The 18241-nt window shown below is 42.3% G+C and overlaps 1 protein-coding gene across 1 annotated transcript in view; it reads right to left on the bottom strand.

Moving 5' to 3' along the window:
- The window catches only part of GRIK2 (glutamate ionotropic receptor kainate type subunit 2), a 733647-nt gene that overhangs the window by 52430 nt on the left and 662976 nt on the right, over positions 1–18241 (bottom strand). The gene's annotated exons all lie outside the window — the stretch shown is intronic.

The raw sequence follows: 18241 nt of genomic DNA, 5'->3' as shown, positions 1-18241 counted from the left end.
AGATCATAAGAGTGGTAAAAAATCAAGGTCTTTAATTAATGCCATCTTATGTATGTGATGCCTCTGATTTTATTAACACAATCACAGCTGTTCATATAGAGAAGGATATTCTGATCATCGTGGATATAAGATCTTTATACACCAATATACCTCAAAAAGATGCCTTAAAAATTATCCAACAAATATTAGATAGAACAGAAAAACATCTTCCTACCCCCTTTCTTCTCTTCCTTGCAGAAACAGCGCTTTTCCAAAATTATTTTCAATTTGATAACAGGTTTTACTGGCAAATTAAGGAGGTTGCCATGGGCTGCTCAATGGCCCCAGAAGTGGCCAATTTATATATGGCAAAATATAAAAATATTTTCACCTGAGGGCCAATATGCAACTAAACTTTTGACATGGTTGAGGTACATTGATGATATATTCACCATTTGGAGAGGGAGCGAGGAGAAGCTACAACAATTCGTAATGTGGGTAAATACCAGGGATGAAAATATCAAATATGATATTTATTCTAACAACCTGGAAGTTCACTTTTTAGATCTTGAAGTAAGAAAGGAGGGGGACAACCGGCCACTGCAATTTATAGAAAGCCCATTCATATTTGTATGTATTTAAAATATGATAGCTCACACCCCAACTCCCTAAGGAACAACCTCCCATGTGGACAGTTTCTACAACTAAAGTGAAACTGTTCCAACAGATTTCAGACAGGAATCACACATTCTTTCAATGTAACTAAGGGAAAAGGATACCCTGAGCTTATAATAACACAGGGCTTTAAAAAAGCAGGAAAAAGACCATGGTCTGAGCTGTTAGCAGATACAATAAGAACATCCTCAGATCGAATTAACTGTGCTTTAACACTTGATCATATTGCCAACAAATTGCAAGGGAGCATAAAAAGATATTGGCATATAATATAACATATTTCAGGTTGCCAAGACAACCACTGATTTCCTTTAAAAGAACCCGGAATATCAGAAATTTTCTGATAAGGAGTAAATTTAAAGAACACAACAGAAGTTTAGTCGATGTCCTGCCAGGTGCTTCCATGCCTAGGGGCCATCACCCATGTGGACACTGCAGCTACTGCAAGCACACCTCCAAAATTACAGAATTTGAAAACCCCTCCAACCAACAGGCATACTATTTGAAGCTACCTGCAGTAGTGCCTTTGTAGTTTACACTGTCCAGTGTAAATGCCCTAAGCTTTATGTGGAAAAAACAGTAAGACCTTTAACAAGCCTGATAGGGGAACACCTGAGTAACATTAAGAACAACAGACCAGGTGCCCCACTTGTAAGCCACTATGCAGAACAATAGCATTCTCCCACAGATCTAAAATTTTGGACACTGGATAAGCTTGTCAACAAGAAGGAGAAATATCTGTTGAGGAGAGAAGCTGAGTGGATTTTAAGACTGAACACTCTCTCCATGTGGTCTAAATGAAGACCTTGAATTCTTACCACTCTTATGACCTGTGGGTGATTTATATACGCTCCCTAGCTATCACAGCACAGTGCAGCTTTGAGACCTTGGCCAGATCACATCAACATGGAAACACCTGAGAGAGAGTGAGAAAAAAGGACTAAAAGAATATAAGATTTGAGAAATATTTTTCCCTGTCACCAGTACCTTGACACAGGAGACAATCTTTTGCTGAAAAAAATCTGCAGGCTTTTTTCTTTAGTAAGTATGTATTTATATGTTATTTTTAGGAATAAAGTAGCTTTTATATGGTTTTTAAAATAATGTTATGCCCCTGTAGCAATTTGTATTGCAGTAATGTTTTAACTATGTGTTGTCCCATTTGTAAATGTTATTATCATTTCTGTTACAGCCCCCTGAAGAAGGCCTACCACAAGCGGGGGGAGGCCAAAATGTGTTGGGCTTCTTATAATAAATTCAGCCTTGCATCCTGAGAACCCACATCAGAGATGGGGCAGGCACTTGAGTGCACGCTTCTACTCCTTACCACACATAAACATGTTCCTACTCCTTGCCAACATAGGAGAGCAATTCACCCATACCATCCAATCTGGCCCAGTGCTGTCATTCTTTACATGGTGCTGGGCACTGATGTTCATCCATATGGAACATATTTAAAAGAAAATGGTCCGTCCTGTGTAATGCATGCTTTGTGGTATTGCTGACTGCATGCAACATAATATGCACTCTTCAAGTTAAGGGTAGAAAACATCTCTACTCCACAGCTTTTTGCAAATACTTCTTTGTATGGAAGTTGATGGCTGTCAATCACAAAGGCTTTATTAGACTCTCTTAAAGCCATCCAAAGGCAGATGGTTCCATCCTTTGCTATCACTGTAGGTGAAATCCATTCAGATGAATCACTCTCTTCAAAAACGTCTTTTTGTACTACTTCTTAAGCTCCTCTGATACAGTAGGCCTGGACTCTGACTGGAAAATGTAAGCACTGTAACTTCAGTGATAATAGGTGTCATATTATGTCTCATTTTATCTCTGTAGACTGAGAAAACCATGTGCACAGCCACGTTTCTCCTCAAAATAGTCCTTAGTCACAGCTGAGACAGGTGTTTGAATTGCAAGAGTGCTCAGCTGAGAACAAGCAATGTGCCCATTAACTGCTCTGAGGATCAATGCAGAAAATAACTGTATATCAAGTATAGGAGTGTCATTGCATGGAGAATAGGGATGGCTGTTTGTCATGGGGAAATTTGGCCCTTTGGGGGCTCGTCGGATTTCTCCTAAGCCTCCAGCTTGGCTTGCATCTGTGAAGTGAGCAACTGGCTTTTCTCCAAAATCTGGGAACTTAATCAGGTTTTTTCCCCCCCTAAAAACACAATTTCCCCAGGATCCCCAGTGTAGCACCTGCAGGCACCATTTGCACAAATTGCAGTTGTAATTTTCTTAGTCTGTGCAAATTTCAGCTGCAAATTATGCAAATTTGCGGCCGTAATTTGCACTACTATTTTTACACCCCCACCCCCCAATTACAGAAATTCTGCCAGCTGGCCCAACTTGTTGCACACCGGGTCAGGCCAGCTGGTGGAAGACAGAATGGAGTCCGGGGAGCCAAGTTGACAGAAGCTTGTTGAGCTCCACCCCACAGTTGGATTCCTCAAACATCCCTAATGGAGAACTCTGCAGATACACACAACATGCACCAAAAGCCACCGTTCCAAGCAGGTAGCCATGGACAAGAGGAGCACATGAAGTGTAGTGCTTATTATGTGGCAAATGTGCAAAGGAATGCAAGGAGATTGAACCAGGCAGGGTAGACACTGCTGAGTCAGGGACCAACATTAAGAGCCTCTGATTGTCATGAGGCTGTAGCAGCAGCTTTAACTATGCACAAGTCATTTCTTTCTGTCTGGAGATGATTCTGCCCACACTCCAAAGAGTAACATTTTATTATTTATTTATTCATTCATTCATTCATTTCATTTCTATACCGCCCAATAGCCGAAGCTCTCTGGGCGGTTCACAAAAATTAAAACCGAACAACACACAATAAAACAATTTAAAATATATAGAACATCAAAACATCTCTGGCATCATAATTTCATTATGGTAAATAATTGCATGTTCATTAGACTAGCTGTTCTGGCATATCTCAGCAAAGTGTCCATTCATTCTACAATGTTTGCACTCAGCAGGTCAACTTGAGTAGCTTGCAAGATGCTCAGGTCACCTGAGTTTGCTAGTTCTGGAAGATCTGATTTTCCTTTGCAAGCTTTTGTCCACATTTTCACTCCACTCTTGTGCAGTGGAACCACAACTTGAAGTGGACCTCCTGTATCATCATCATCATCATTTTTCCTTCTTATTCTAGAAGCAAGCATTCTCTTGTGTGAGGCAGAGTTGTTTGCTCAATAGGTTGATCTCTGATCAGGTCATCTGCCCCATTTCCGAATTCACATAACAATTAGTTTTCTCAGAGCATCAATAGCCTCTAATGTTGGTTTCCCAGTTTCTTTTCTTGCTGGCAAAATTCATAGCGATAGTTCGCTACCTGCTTCTTTTTTGGCACACACAGTGTGCCATGACTGCAATCTCATATTTAGCATCTCCAAGGGGAAGAAGAATGTAAAACTGTATGAGGCCGCTCTCTTCCAAGGCAACACATGAACAGTGCTCGTTTTCTTACTTCAGAATCCTCTCAACACAGGAACACAGAAAGTTGCCTTATCTACCCTATCAGATTATTTGTCCCCTGTTCCTGTCCAGTGCATTCTGACACTGCACAGCAGGGAGAGTGTGCCCCGTAGTTGCTGCTGGGATGGGATTCCCAACATTTCTGTGTTGCTGGCTGTGTTCAGAGGCAGAACAGCCACTTTCACTGCCACAGTGTTGTGTCAAACCACTGAAGCACAGGTTAAATTCCAGCAAATTTACACAACTCCTACTTGTACAAGTGCTACACAGCTCTGTCTCTAAGCCTAGACAGTTCTCTTCCCTCCTCACATCATGCTTCCTGTCATCTTCAGTTAGATCTCTCAGCAGGCAGTTCTCTGAGCCAAATAGTTTTCAAGCAATGCTTCCATTCTTAGCTATAATATAGGACTCTGACTTGTGATGTATAGGAACTTCTTGTCTGTCCGCTTCCTGGATCCATCTTTAAAACAACCATTATGTGCCTTTGCAGTCTCATGTAGGGGGATAGACAAACCTGTCCATTTCAGTTTCTCTTAGTTTCTCATTTTTCCAAGCTTACATTTGGTTCATCTCAAAGTTGGTGAATATCTGCACTCCACTCTTACATTCAATTAGTCCTGAACTTTGAGAATATTTTTTAAAAGTTTGCATGAAAACTCATAAGCATTTTATTAACATTTCTCCTAATATATGCATTTTTGTATGCATTTTTGTCTAGCGTACACATTTTTGCAAGCAGTTTTCCTAATATAATCCATACTAGAATATTATTTCCCCTAATATAAGAATTTTTGTGTGCAAGTTTTAATTGAAGAACATCATTGCAAACCTTGGAAAGTGCAAATTTTGAAGAATAACAGCTTCAATTTGCATAGCAGTTCAAAAATGCAAAATTAGGTAAGTTCATATTGAATGTGAACTGAACAAATTTCTTTCCCATTCCTAGTCTCTTGTTACAAAGGCACATAATAAAAAGAAAGGACCAAATGGTGTGGGGGTGGGAATATCACAGGACACAAAAATGCAATTAGTTATGTGTATCACTACAGTGGTAGAATACTGTGAGGGCCTAACTTTTACACTTCTGTCATGCTTGAAAACATGTGATGGAAGAAACTGCTGACTTCCAATACTAGGGTAGGAAAGAGTCAATATATAATTAGATCCTCTTGAATCTAGGATAGGGTTAGGTTCAATTCTACAGTGGCTACACTACTTTTCAGCTGCATATTGTGCAGCTGATGCAAATAAAATTCACTTTCAATTTCATCAAATTGAGTTGAACATGCAGAAAAACATATCTGGCCCTCCCAGAGAGCAGCGTGTCAGTTCCAGTGTTGTGACTTCATAGATATATGGATGAGTGAAGAGTGAATTCTTGGATCTGTATAAAACTAACCATTTGACCGCAAATGTGTTTGACTACTGTTAAGAGCATATCAAAGCTAAGATGGAAATGGGACAATATGCTAAAAATGTAAGTGCTTACACTTTTACCACAGATATGTGCACAAACTGAGGGCCAAACTACATGTATGAGCACATTTCACATCTGGTGGTTTTGTTGTTGTTAAATAGTAGCCAGAGGGGTGGGGGTAGGGATTCCTAATCAGAATCAACCAATAGCAGCTTCTTTTCTAGGCCAAATTGAAGGGTTGGAGGGGGTTCATCGGAGCTACAGTGTGGGGAAAACTGTTAATCTCTACCTGTGCATCACATTCCCATTTCTGATCAGGGGCCCTCTCAATTGCTATTTAACAACAAAAATTCTACAGCTGTGAAATATGACCACATACTGTATTTCATGCATTGTCTAGTTTGACCCTGAGCAGGGTATTCAGAGTTTATTATAAAGAGAAGCAGAAACTGAAAAGTATAACCTATCCATATGCACAGAAAAGTTGCGGGCATGTGATGATAGGAGATTAGCCAAACATATAAAGAATGTATGGGAGATGGAAAGAGAGCTGACAAATAGCTAATCTCTTTATTTGCAAGTGCTGAAAAGTTTCAAAGAAGAAGGGAAAAAACCCAAATGCAATATGGGATAAATCTTTCAGAGTAATCCTTTTATGCTATCTTTTGTCTGGGTGTTTCCATAGAAATATGGAACATGCTTTAGTTCATTTGTTGTTCTGCTGGAAACTTTTGGTCCAATTGTTGAGTTTTAAGAAAACACTGTTTGTGAGGTTGATGTATGTAGGAGTACTATTTCAGGGATCTTGGCTCAGCACTATCTACCTTCAGTTATGTCTTTTCCTTGTGCAGGCAAGTTCTTTTAATTTAGGGAGCAATCCTATGGCTGCTGGACAGCAGCTAGATGGCCATAGGATGTCGTGTTTTCCAGGAACAGACCTTCCCCCACTTCGCAGGCAGCACGGAACAGCCCCATCCTCCGTACTCGCAAGAGGAGTACAAAGTGGCCAAAAAGGGGCGTGGCAGGGGTGTTCTGGGGTGGGGAGGGCAGAAATGCCTGTACGACACATCCTATGTGTCGTCCGGCAGCCCCCTCTCCCACTCCGTCCTCCCACAGCTACACAGCCACAATCAGCTGTCTAGCTGCAAATGCAGGGCAAGAGAAGCACGGAGGGAACGATCCCCTCCGTGCTTCTCCTGCCCTGCTTTGGATAGGTGGTCGCCTCCAAGTTTGGAGGCAGCCACCTATCTGGATAGGATTGCGTCCTCGGTGTCTTTTTAAAGCATCTCCTTAGTCTGAGATGTGATCCTGATTTATGCCCTACCTGTATTTACTGGAAGCTTTGTCAGTCTTTCTTGTATGAACTGGATTTTAACGGTTTGTGTTAAGAAGGAATGGATTAATTTTCACAAGTTCATACTAACTATTGTATGAACTGGGTATTCTGTGTTTATTGTTTTGTGGTCTTTAAACTTTTGTTACCAAGCTTGATCCCTAGAGATGGGAAAGGATATCATGCATTCATTATAAGATCTAGTACAAGATACTGAGTAATATCTTCCGTCTTCTATTTTCCCCTTTGGAGTGGAGTTTAGATTATCTAGTGTGGACCTTTGACTTCCACTGACATCGTATTAGAGCCCATAATAGATAGACAGCTGGCATAACTATGTATAAGAGTTGAAAGCAGTTCACATGCATTACCTAACTGTACTCTTTAAAACAATCCTTTAAGCTAAGTCAGAATTATTATCTCCATATTGCAGATGGGGGGGGGGGAGTACTGAGGCTGGGAGACAGTGGCTTACTTAAATCCACCTAGAGGGAAGATTTGACTTCCTGGTTCATAGCTCAGTCTCTTAGTAACTATGCTGCACCAGCTCTCAGTTAGGGATGCTGGAGAAATTGAAGACGGATTAAAATGAGCTCAGATTTTTAAGAATCCGACCTGTGGAATCTACTGTGGAATACCCCCCTCTGGCTGTGCGGAGTTCGTGGACTTTTGGATGATTTTCTTTTACTTTTCTGAACTTTATATAAATCCATAGAAAAATATGTAAGTTTCTGCTGAGGAAACATTGAATGGAATGGGGGACAATACACAAAGTTTTATGTACTGAGGTAAATTATGTAAATACTTACGTAAATACGTACTTTTCCGCATGATGGGGGGAAAAAAACGCATCTGTTTGTGGGTGGATGATGGAATGAAAGATGCCTGACAATCTGCGAAACACAGACGGAGCAGATTTTACACAGTCCATACATCCCTGCTCTCAATAGGAAAAGCAGTCATTTTTAGTGTTGAAACATTCCTCATCACTCAGCTTTTCAGGTTGTTGTATAACTGGATTCATTGCTGCTCCTGAAATTCTTGATTGCAACAATGACAAGAAGGACTTTCCACCAACTCCTTTGGCTGAGAATGTGGCAATCCTTCCTTTGAGAGGTGAACCTTACAACCACCAGCCTCAAGGTCAGAAGACAATTACTTGGGGTTAAGGACTGGTTTAGAAGCTTGAGAGCCAAACTAAATGTTTCTTTAATCATGCATTGCTGATCTATGTGTGATTGTTTCCCCTACTCTCCTGTAAGCACGTATGGCCCCAGTTTGGATCAGGATCATGGTGCTTTGGGAGAGGAGTGTTTAAGCTTCCTTCCCCTCCATTTTTGTCCTGAAATTCCCCACAGGCATTTTTTTTAAAGAAAAAAAAGTCTGCATTGATTCCAAACAACACTTTTTTTCTTTTTAATGCCCACTCCAGGGTGGCAGGGCAGGGGTGGAATTTTGGGGGGAAAACTGGGGAAGGAGGAAGCTTAAACCCTCCTCCTGAAAATACCATGGTCCCAATCTGTAAGGGAAAAAATCACAGATACCTCAGCTTAATTTAGTTGGGCCCTCCATAAAGAACGGTTAGTTTGTCCCTGTGTGTAGAACACAGCGGGTTCCTTCTGACAGGAGTAGGACGCTGTGTTTATCACATGCTAATTACTCATTCGCTGTTTTGACTTCCTACTATCCTCCAGGCACACTCCCCAGAAGTGGTAATCATGGCTAGCAAAAGCACTAAGTAGCTTAGCCTTATCCTCTTTTAAGATCCATAAAGCCAATGCCCCACACTGTCTTAACAATCCCATCCAGATTCCAGAACAGCTGGAGCATAAAGAGAGGCATTCTTTCAATGTACGCAATGATCACAGGATTCTTTTCTCTCTGATCTTCAGTTTGGCCCTGAACAGCCTTCAAAAACATTACAAGGCCTTGCTGGGGTACAAATAAGCACTTGAAGCACAGGAAAGGGGTTGATCCTGCCTGATATAATTTTGCCTTTTCTGCTTTGAACAACAGATCCCAAAGCCATAGCACACATTACTTTTGGAATGCCCTTCCTTTTAAAAAGTGGACTCTTCTGTCTTGTGACATGGTGGTGGGGTAGGGAATAGCTATTTGAGAAATATAAGCCTCAAATATCACTGCGTCTCCAGTTGTGGGTTTGCCTTGCATTAGCTGAGGGGGTTAAACTGGATTTCAACAGGGTATTTTACAGATGTACTTTATCTATAGTTATCCTCCCCCTGCCCCCCCCCCCACGCCAACAGATTCATGCTGGGATTGGCTATACACTTCAGATGTCTATTGTCTACTTATGAGAGATTCATATAAAAATTGTTGTCTTAATGGCTTTCTGAAGATTTCTGATGATACTTTTAGGCTGGTCATGTCTAAAAACAGAACAAATAAAATAACAGAAAAGAAAAATGAACTTATTTGCTGTGTCACGCTACTCTAATGAAGTGGTAAACTTAGGGATATACTTCAATTTGTAAAGCAAACAATTAAAGTAGGGGTAGGCATACTGGTGCCCTCCAGATGTTTTGCATTACAACTCCCACAAACACCAGCCATCATGGCCAGTCATCAGGGGTTATGGGTGTTGTGGTCCAAAACATCTGGAGGACACCAGATTGCCTACCTCTGGATTAAAGCTAGGCACTGTGGTAAATAATGAAAGGAATCATTGAAAAGCCAAGGCTAGCATGGTACAATTCAGTATCATGAAAACAAAAAAATTTCAAATCGCTCACAGGAGATAGGAGACAAGTAATGCAGACTGAGTAACCTAAACAGTTTATTACTGGCCATTGCAGAGCAATTAAATATTGCACTGCATTACACGGTGGGTTTAAAGCCTACTTGAGGGCTCCTCACACCAAGGTAGAACAGCAGCATTCTAATGCACTCATTAATGGCTTGGATTAATGAGTAAATAAATAATTAATGAGTAAATAAATAATTCATGAAGTCATATTCCTTACAGAGGTACAAAGCAGCAGATCATAAATTATTGCGTGAAATCCCTTTTTCTGTGGCGAAGCCATTAATTTAAGGGAGCGGAGGGTGAAATACCTCTTTCTAGATGCTATGTCCGATAAAATCCTATGAACAAGACAAGCCCTCAAAATGAGCTCATTCCAAACAGCATTTTAATCATGTGCCGTTTGGCTGACTGAAAAGAAATAATGAATAAAATGCCCCCAAATAATAAATTGATAATAATAATATGTCTAAGTAGATGTTTTAATGCCTGGAAGAGAAAATACTGACAATAGCTTCATTGAGTAAAAGAAGCAAATCTAAATAAAAATGTATATTCATACAAGCTACCAAGTGCTTCATCTCTCCAGTCCACATGATACTTTTTTTGGTACAGATAATAACAAACAACTGTGTCAGAAAAGAAACAGGAAAACAACATACAAAACAAAAAGTAAAGCAGAAGACTAAAGTGGAACATTTTTCAACCCCACCCACACTCCATCATAGAACATTAATAGAACCTCCTACCAAAACATGGTGAAAACTGAATTCCTAGACCCAAGCCATGTGAAAACCTCAGCATTATCGCCTAAACTTTTGACTTACATTGACTTACATGAATATGTTGATTCCAAGGGTCCATGGCCACTGTGACTCTGCTGGAAGGCTGTGCATTTTATTCATACTCCTTTTCTCTTGATAGATGCTGTACAGCTTTTAGATGGCTTGACAGCGTGAAGCTTTTCTGACACTTCTACATGCTGCAAATTGTAAGCTACATTTTTGACAGGGCCATCAGCTTGTGTCCACAAAAAATGGAAGAAAGATACTTCTACCTCAAGATGGTCAGAATTAATCTGCTCTGCTGATATCGGTGGGTCCCACCTCTTACCATCTCCCCCTGCACGAGCTGGACTATAATCCAGATGTTAAGGCTGTGAGGAGAATATGAAAGACCATAAAGGCTTGTCTATCTTCCACAGGTGTTCATATCTGGGTGTTTTCTTCCTGGTGTCAGTATTGCCATAATCATGGCAGCAGCGCCTGAGCTAGCTTTTCTGCCACCTGAGGCAGGAGAGCACACACACACCGCTGCCCCCCATTGCCGCCACTGAGTTACTGCTGCTGTTGTTGCGACCGACAACCCCCATCACAGCCTCATCGCCAGCCCCATTGCCATCGCCACATACCCCCCACATCCCAGTCGTCACCGCTTGCCCACTGCCTCCATTGCCACCTGCCTTCTGGCTCACTCTGAGAATCCATCCGCTCAGAGTGAGAAAGAGGCAAGACTCTCTGAAGAGACACAGCAGCTGTTCTGGCTAGCATATCTCTTCAGAGAGCATGGCCAGGCCCAAATGGCTGGCTCTAAAAGGGGTCTTTATTCAGAGCCAGGCATTGTAGGAGGGGTGTCCCAGGACATCACCTGTACCTTGGCTAATCTCCTAGAACATCCCTCCCACAATGCTAAGGACCCTCTCAGAGCCAGGCATCTGGGCCTGCCTGTCTGGCTGTCTAAAGAGCAGCGGTGGCCACTTTCTTTGGCCAATGAGGCTCTACAGACAGTTCTGAATATTCTAGTAAAGAATCCTGTATAAAAGACCTGGGTACCTGAAAGACCACCTGCTGCCCCCACATATATTTCCCATGTACTGTGCTCATCATCATAGGACTTTCTCTGGGTGCTTTGCCATTCTGAAGATACAGGCCAGGGGTTACCAGAAAGAGAAACTTTTTGTAGTGGTGCCTCTTCTCTGGAATGCTTACCTCAGGAGGCCTGCCTGGTGCCCACCCTTATGTCTTTTCACACAAGGCAAGGATTTAAAAAAAAAAATTCCCCTGAAATTTTTTTTCAGTGTCAGCTGAGCTTGTTTTTATTTTCTGGTTTTAACTCTCTGCTATTCTACATCTTGCTGTGCTATGATGCTGTTTTATTTTCTTGGGTTTTTTGGAATTGTATCGATTGTTTTACAGAGCAATCCTATGCCCCACAGACAGCATCTGGGGGTACATAGGATTGTTCAGTCTCTGGAACCTCAGAGCCCAGAATCTGTGTTCCCCTCCCCCTCATAGTCAGCGTGGAGCTCTCTGCACCAGCCATGTCTCTGCGCTTGGAAATGGAGTGCTAAGACAGAGAAAAGGGGGTGGTGCCAGGAGCGGGAAGGGGGGGAGACGACAGAAGCTGCTTTATTCACCTTCCTATTGAGTTTCCAGGCCCATTCCATCCCCCTTCCCAAAGCTCCACCTCCATGTTCCAGCTGCCCTGCATAAGATGGTTCACAGCCTCTGATTTCGGAGGCTGGTTACTATCCGGATAGGACTGCACCCTTAATTGTTGTATGCCACTCTTAAATCAATTGCTAACTGGCTGGATACAGAACTGTAAATAAATACATAAATGAATGGATGGATGGATGAATGAATGAATGAATGAATGAATGGTTAGGCTTATCTGTTGCATGCTATGGGCACAATTAATTATATGGAATCTCCCCTACATATAATTACCTTAAGAGACAGAGTTATTTTATTATTTGTTTGGTTTTTAAATAGAATCAAAGAGAGTTGCCATAATATAGGAAAAAAGTTGCCCTCACACCAAGTGGAGAGAGGTTACAATACTTTCACACTTACAAAAAGCCTTTTCTAGAAGTACTTCCTGCTGTTTTCAGTATAGCTTGTTTTCATGCAACTTGTTGAGATTCAGTAAGCCTAATGATTGAGTTCTATCTTTATTTTTTGGCTGGTTCATTTTCATTAGCTTTTATTAAGTATAAATTTTGCATCCAGAAAAGTCCTCCCAAGTTCAAAGTAATTGCAGCAAAGTACTTTTGGAAATGTTGATTCATAAGGGGTGAGCTATTTTCTTTTGAAAACACACACAGAACTATTGGCCATTGCAGACCACAGCTGACCACTGGAAATATGGCATATCATCTCAGTAAGTTGCCCCAAAATATCTGGCAGAGAAGTTAAAAAATGACGCTTTCACCAGTGTTGCTGTATGTAATTTTACTCCACAAGTGGATCAGCGGTTGGTAACTTTTGCAGATCTGGGTGCCAGTTCCGCGTCTCCACCCCCCCTCCCGCATACTTCCCTGCTGCCACTGAAATTTCTACCAACACGCCACCAATTTTTCTGCCAGAGGTTTTCAGGACCACAATTCTGCTTCCCAGTGTGATAAGTGCTCCCTGTGCACCTTGTTTTAAAGGAAACACTTCCACTTTTTTGCTACTGCTGCAGAAAACAGGGTGGTGGATGATAGGGGCCACAAAAACAGAAGCATGGAAGGGCTCCTTCTGTCAGCAGGAGGCTTTTGATCTAGTGAAGCTTTTCTCTGGCTGATTGGGGGAGAAGTCCATTTTCACTGATTTCCCCCTCTTTCTGCACTCCCCGATGTCCCCTGAAAATCTGCTCCAGAGGGTTGGGGGACTCTCTGGAACAGTGGGGGAAGTAATGCTGGGGAATGCAGAAGGTGGGAGGAATCAGCAAAAAATCATCCCTCTCCCTCTGTCATTCCCCTCTGAGCAAAACTCTGCTTGGCGACACTCTCACTGGTAAAAGAAAATTCTGGCTCTAACCCATAATGTCTTATTTATTCAGCAGGCTGTCGCTTACCCATTGATGTCCATTCAACAGATGTGTGAAGAAAACAGTGATGGCAGTGATTATTCAGATAAATTGAAAAGTCTCATCAATATCTCATTCATAAACTATCAACTCTTTAAATGTTTAGAGCACTGGTGTAACTATCATTTCCAGCACTGAAGTCAAAGATGTCTAATAAAATGAATTATTGTAACTGCTGGTCATTATGAATTGGGAGTAATTTATCTTTTAATATAATATGATTGTTAACATGTTCTGGTTGCTTGAAAGCTGCTTTCCTGTAGGGAGCTCTGAATATATTTTTTAGCAGAACAACATTCAATTCCATGCCTGCTATTTTAACAGCATGGGCCGTATAATTGAAGATAATATTTTCCCATATTGAGTTATAAAATTTGAGTAATGGTTTACAACATGTGCATGAACATTTTGTTTTTGGCACACTGTTATACACTATTTTTGTTAACGTGCATATGGGCCAGATGATCAAGATGATCCAATAAGGCTAAGAACAGCTAATATGTTTAATCACAATTTGTTATTTGTCTATTTTTATAATGGGGCGTAGAAATGGTAAGTACTTTAGATGTACTCTATATTTTAGATCAGGGGTAGGCAACTTGTAGGCCAAAACATCTGGAGGCCACAACTCCCATCAGCCCTAGCCAGCATAGCTAATGATGAGGGATGTTGGAAGTTGTAGGCCAAAACATCTGGAGGGCCACAAGTTGCCCAACCCAATTGTAGATGATCAGATCAGTTATATATCACAAATAAAAATAGGCTGATCTTAATTAATACAATTGGTCTTGTCCAATGATGGTCAAATGTGCATACAAAAAAATGAGTGCAATAAAGGGGCCAGCTTACTTGAATTCTGCCTCTTCTGGCAATGAAACAAATTCCAGTCTCACAGGCTACTGAATGCAGAAAAAATAAAATTAAATAGGAAGTCCCCATAATCCAAATTCCCTGATGCTGCACTCAAGAACAATGAGTGCATATTTATTACATCATGGTTACAAATGCAAGTGATGACTGCAATGTATGAAAAAATTATCGTAACTCAAACTCAGTTGACAAAACTTTCTGAACATGACTTGCTTCCAGCACAATCATTTTCAGAGGAGGCAGTTCATTTGCTTATATTAAAAGAATGGAACTAGATAATACAGAGAATATATGGATGCTGGGATGAAAGCAATGGCTCAACATAACCTTCTGTCTTCTCCTCTAGTAATGTCTTTCAAAAGAAAACTTGTGATGTTACATCATCAGGTTGAGAATTTCCCCACCATTCCTGTTTCATCATCTGTCATTGGCAGGGCTGGGGAAATTCTCAGTGCAATGACATTGCATCACACTTTTTTTTTAACTAGATATTACTGAGTGAGAAGGGAAGAGGAGTTATGGGGTTGCTGCACATAGTCCATATCATGCAGCTGTGCCTTAGTTCATCAAGTGATGATATCCTGAATGTGTTGTACATGCATGTGCGAATCAGCTCTCAGATAGAGGAACATATGTGTGTATGTGTCTGTCTGTGTGTGTGAGTCATCAAGCTGGCTAATATATGTTTACAAACAGTTTCTGGAATGAAATAAGGAACCACTCCTCAACACAAACAAAGAGAACAGGCTCTTCCTTCTTAGTGTATTGATTGCAAGAAAATAAAGTGTGCTTTCATAATGTAATGTACCAACCACTGTATCAAGAAGACAAAAAAGGAAGCAAGAATATATATCTATATAGAAAACAACATGTACACCAACTTTTTAAAAAGACTGAATTATCTGAGTGCAAACATCAACATAACTAAAGGGAGGATTAGGTTCCGAAGCAAAAAAAAAAAAGAATGACTGTCCTCTGCCTTTATTTACTTATTTATTCATTAATTTAAAATTTACTATGACATTAAAAACATACACATCCAGAAAATCAAACTTATGGTCCAATCCTATACATGTCTACTCAGGTAAGCTACATCGAATTCAATGGGGCTTATTCCTAGATAAGTATGTATAGGATTTCACCCTTAGGCCTATGTACACTTACCTAGGAGTAAGTGCCACTGAACACAATGGGACTCACTTCTGAGTAAGCATGCGTAGTATTGCACTGTAAAACAATACATGCTGTAATGAAGTATAATAACCGCAAAACCCATCCCCACAAAAAGCCAGAACAAATAAAGAGATCTTACAACAATTTTGGAAGCTGCTCAGGCATAGCCTTATATGGGAAGAAAGGTACATCACTGCTGTCTAGTACTTTTGGCAACCAAACCTGATACACAGATGGAATAGTCAAGCAAATGAGCAACCTGAACCTCACTCATTATCATAGTAGTCATGGCCAGTCCAACCATTAGGCAGTTGCTTCCAGCAGCATATGCTGGGAGGCAGCAGCAAGGTTTGGAGGAAAGAGCTGTGTGTGCCACATGTAGGGATGTACGGATGGTGTAAAATCCACCCCGTCTGTGTTTCGCAGATTACCAGATGTATTTCATTCTGTCGTCCACCCACAGATGGATGAAAATATTTTTTTCCATCATGTGGAAAAATACACAAATAATTTAGGGATGGGGGAGAATTTCTCCCTGAAACTTCGGGGGGCCGAGCGCCAACACATTCGGTCCTCCGAAGGTTGTTTGGGGAGAACTTCTCCCCCCCCGCCCCCCCCCCCCGGGATGGGACTTACCTTTCACGAATGTCCCTCCCGGCAGCGGGTCCCGGCGGCGGTTCGGCAGGTCTTCGTCAGGGGCGGGGGCGGCAGCGTAAAGATTTACGTAGACTACAGCGACCAAATAAGGAATGCAAATGGCGGCTCCCTATGGGGGCCGCCATTTGTGTACGCGCTTTTTTTTTTTAAAGTCACCCGTGATAGGCTACGTGACGATTAATGTAGCCTATCACGGCTGACTTTGCAGATCTAGCCGTGATAGTCTACGTTAATCGTCACGTAGCCTATCACGGGGCGTTTTTTTTTTTACTTTTCTTTTGAAGTTCGCGGCCGGGGAGACGGGGCGCTTCTCCCCGGCCTGAATTTCGGCCGGGCGAGGCGGGAAGCCTCCACCCCGCCCTGAATTTCGGCCGGGCGAGGAGGGAAGCCTCCCCCCACGGCCTGAACTTCGGGGGGAGCAGCGAAGCGCCTCCCCCCCACCGCGAAGCAAGCTGCGAGACCAGGTAAGTGACTTTCGTGCACCCCTAAAATAATTATGTAAATATTTACGTAAGTATTTACATAATTTACCTCAGCATGTAACATTTACTGTATTGTCCCCCATTCCATTCAGCGTTTCCTCAGCAGAAACGTACGTATTTTTCTACGGATTTGTATGCGTAAATTTCGGGAAAGTAAAAAATAATAATCTGAAAGTATACAGACTTTGCACGGCCTGAGGGGGGAGCTCCGCAGCAGTTTCCACAGGTCGGATTCTTAGAAATCTGAGCTCATTTTAATCAGTCTTGAATTTTTCCAGCATCCCTAGCCACATGATCTGCCCTGAACCTTCTAAGCTAACCTTCCACCTTCACATCTCGTGGAGGATGCTGTCCCAGTGCCAGCAATGAAGAAAGATTAGGGTTGGTGGAGAATTTCTCCCCGAAACTTCAGGGGGCCGAGCGCCAACGTGTTCGGCCCCCCGAACAAGTTTCGGGGAGAAATCCTCTGGACCCCCCCCGCCCCCCGCACCCCCCCCCCCCGGGACGGGACTTACCTTCACCGAATGTCCCTCCCGGTGGCTGGTCCGGCCAGCAGTTCGGCGGGTGTTCAAGCGAGGCGGGAGCGGCAGCCGGTCTTTCGACCGGCCGCCGCCGCCGCCATTGCAATGAAAGAAAAAAAAAAACGCCCCCGGATAGGCTACGTGACGATTCACGTAGCCTATCACGGCTAGATTTGCAAAGTCAGCCGTGATAGGCTACGTCAATCGTCACGTATCCTATCACGGGTGACTTTAAAAAAAAAAAAAAAAGTGTGTATGGATAATGGCGGCCCCCATAGGGAGCCGCCATTCCCGTTCCTTATTTGGTCGCTGTAGTCTACGTAAAGATTTACGTACACTACAGCGAAAATAAGGGCAATACTATTTGCGTTGCCCTTATTTTCGCCGTAGTCTACGTAAACATTAAGACTAAATAAGGAACGCGAATGGCGGCTCCCTATGGGGGCCGTCATTAGCATACGCGCTTTTTTTTTTTTTTAAAGTCACCCGTGATAGGCTACGTGACGATTGACGTAGCCTATCACGGCTGAATTTGCAGATGTAGCCGTGATAGGCTACGTGAATCGTCACGTAGCCTATCAGGGGGCGTTTTGTTTTTTTTTTTAACTTTCGCGTTCGCGGCCGGGCAAGGCGGGAAGCCTCCTCCCCGGCCTGAATTTCGGCCGGGGCGAGGCGGGAAGCCTCCCCCCCCGGCCTGAACTTCGCGGGGGGACCAGCGAAGCGCCTCCCCCCCACCACGAACATCCTTCGAGGACAGGTAAGTGACTTTTGTCCACCCCTAAGAAAGATTCAACCGTCAGCCATTCGGCTTTTGTACATAGAATGGGAGGTGGTAACATCTTCACATCAGGAAGTAAAATGTATTAGGCCAGTCCTGACAGTACCTCATGTATAGTCATTTTTTAGGAAATAAAGTTCTTTTTCTAAGAAAACCATGGATCTCCTGAGCATAGCCCTTATATTTTATACTTAACTATGCATTTTGCTAAACACCACAGATGTTGTGTTATTAACATATATCATGTAGGG

Source organism: Heloderma suspectum, chromosome 1 (assembly GCF_057233095.1).
Source record: "Heloderma suspectum isolate Gila_16-S chromosome 1, 16-S_ref, whole genome shotgun sequence".
In the NCBI taxonomy this organism is placed as follows: Eukaryota; Metazoa; Chordata; class Lepidosauria; order Squamata; family Helodermatidae; genus Heloderma; species Heloderma suspectum.
This window is presented reverse-complemented; position numbering and strand designations above follow the sequence as displayed.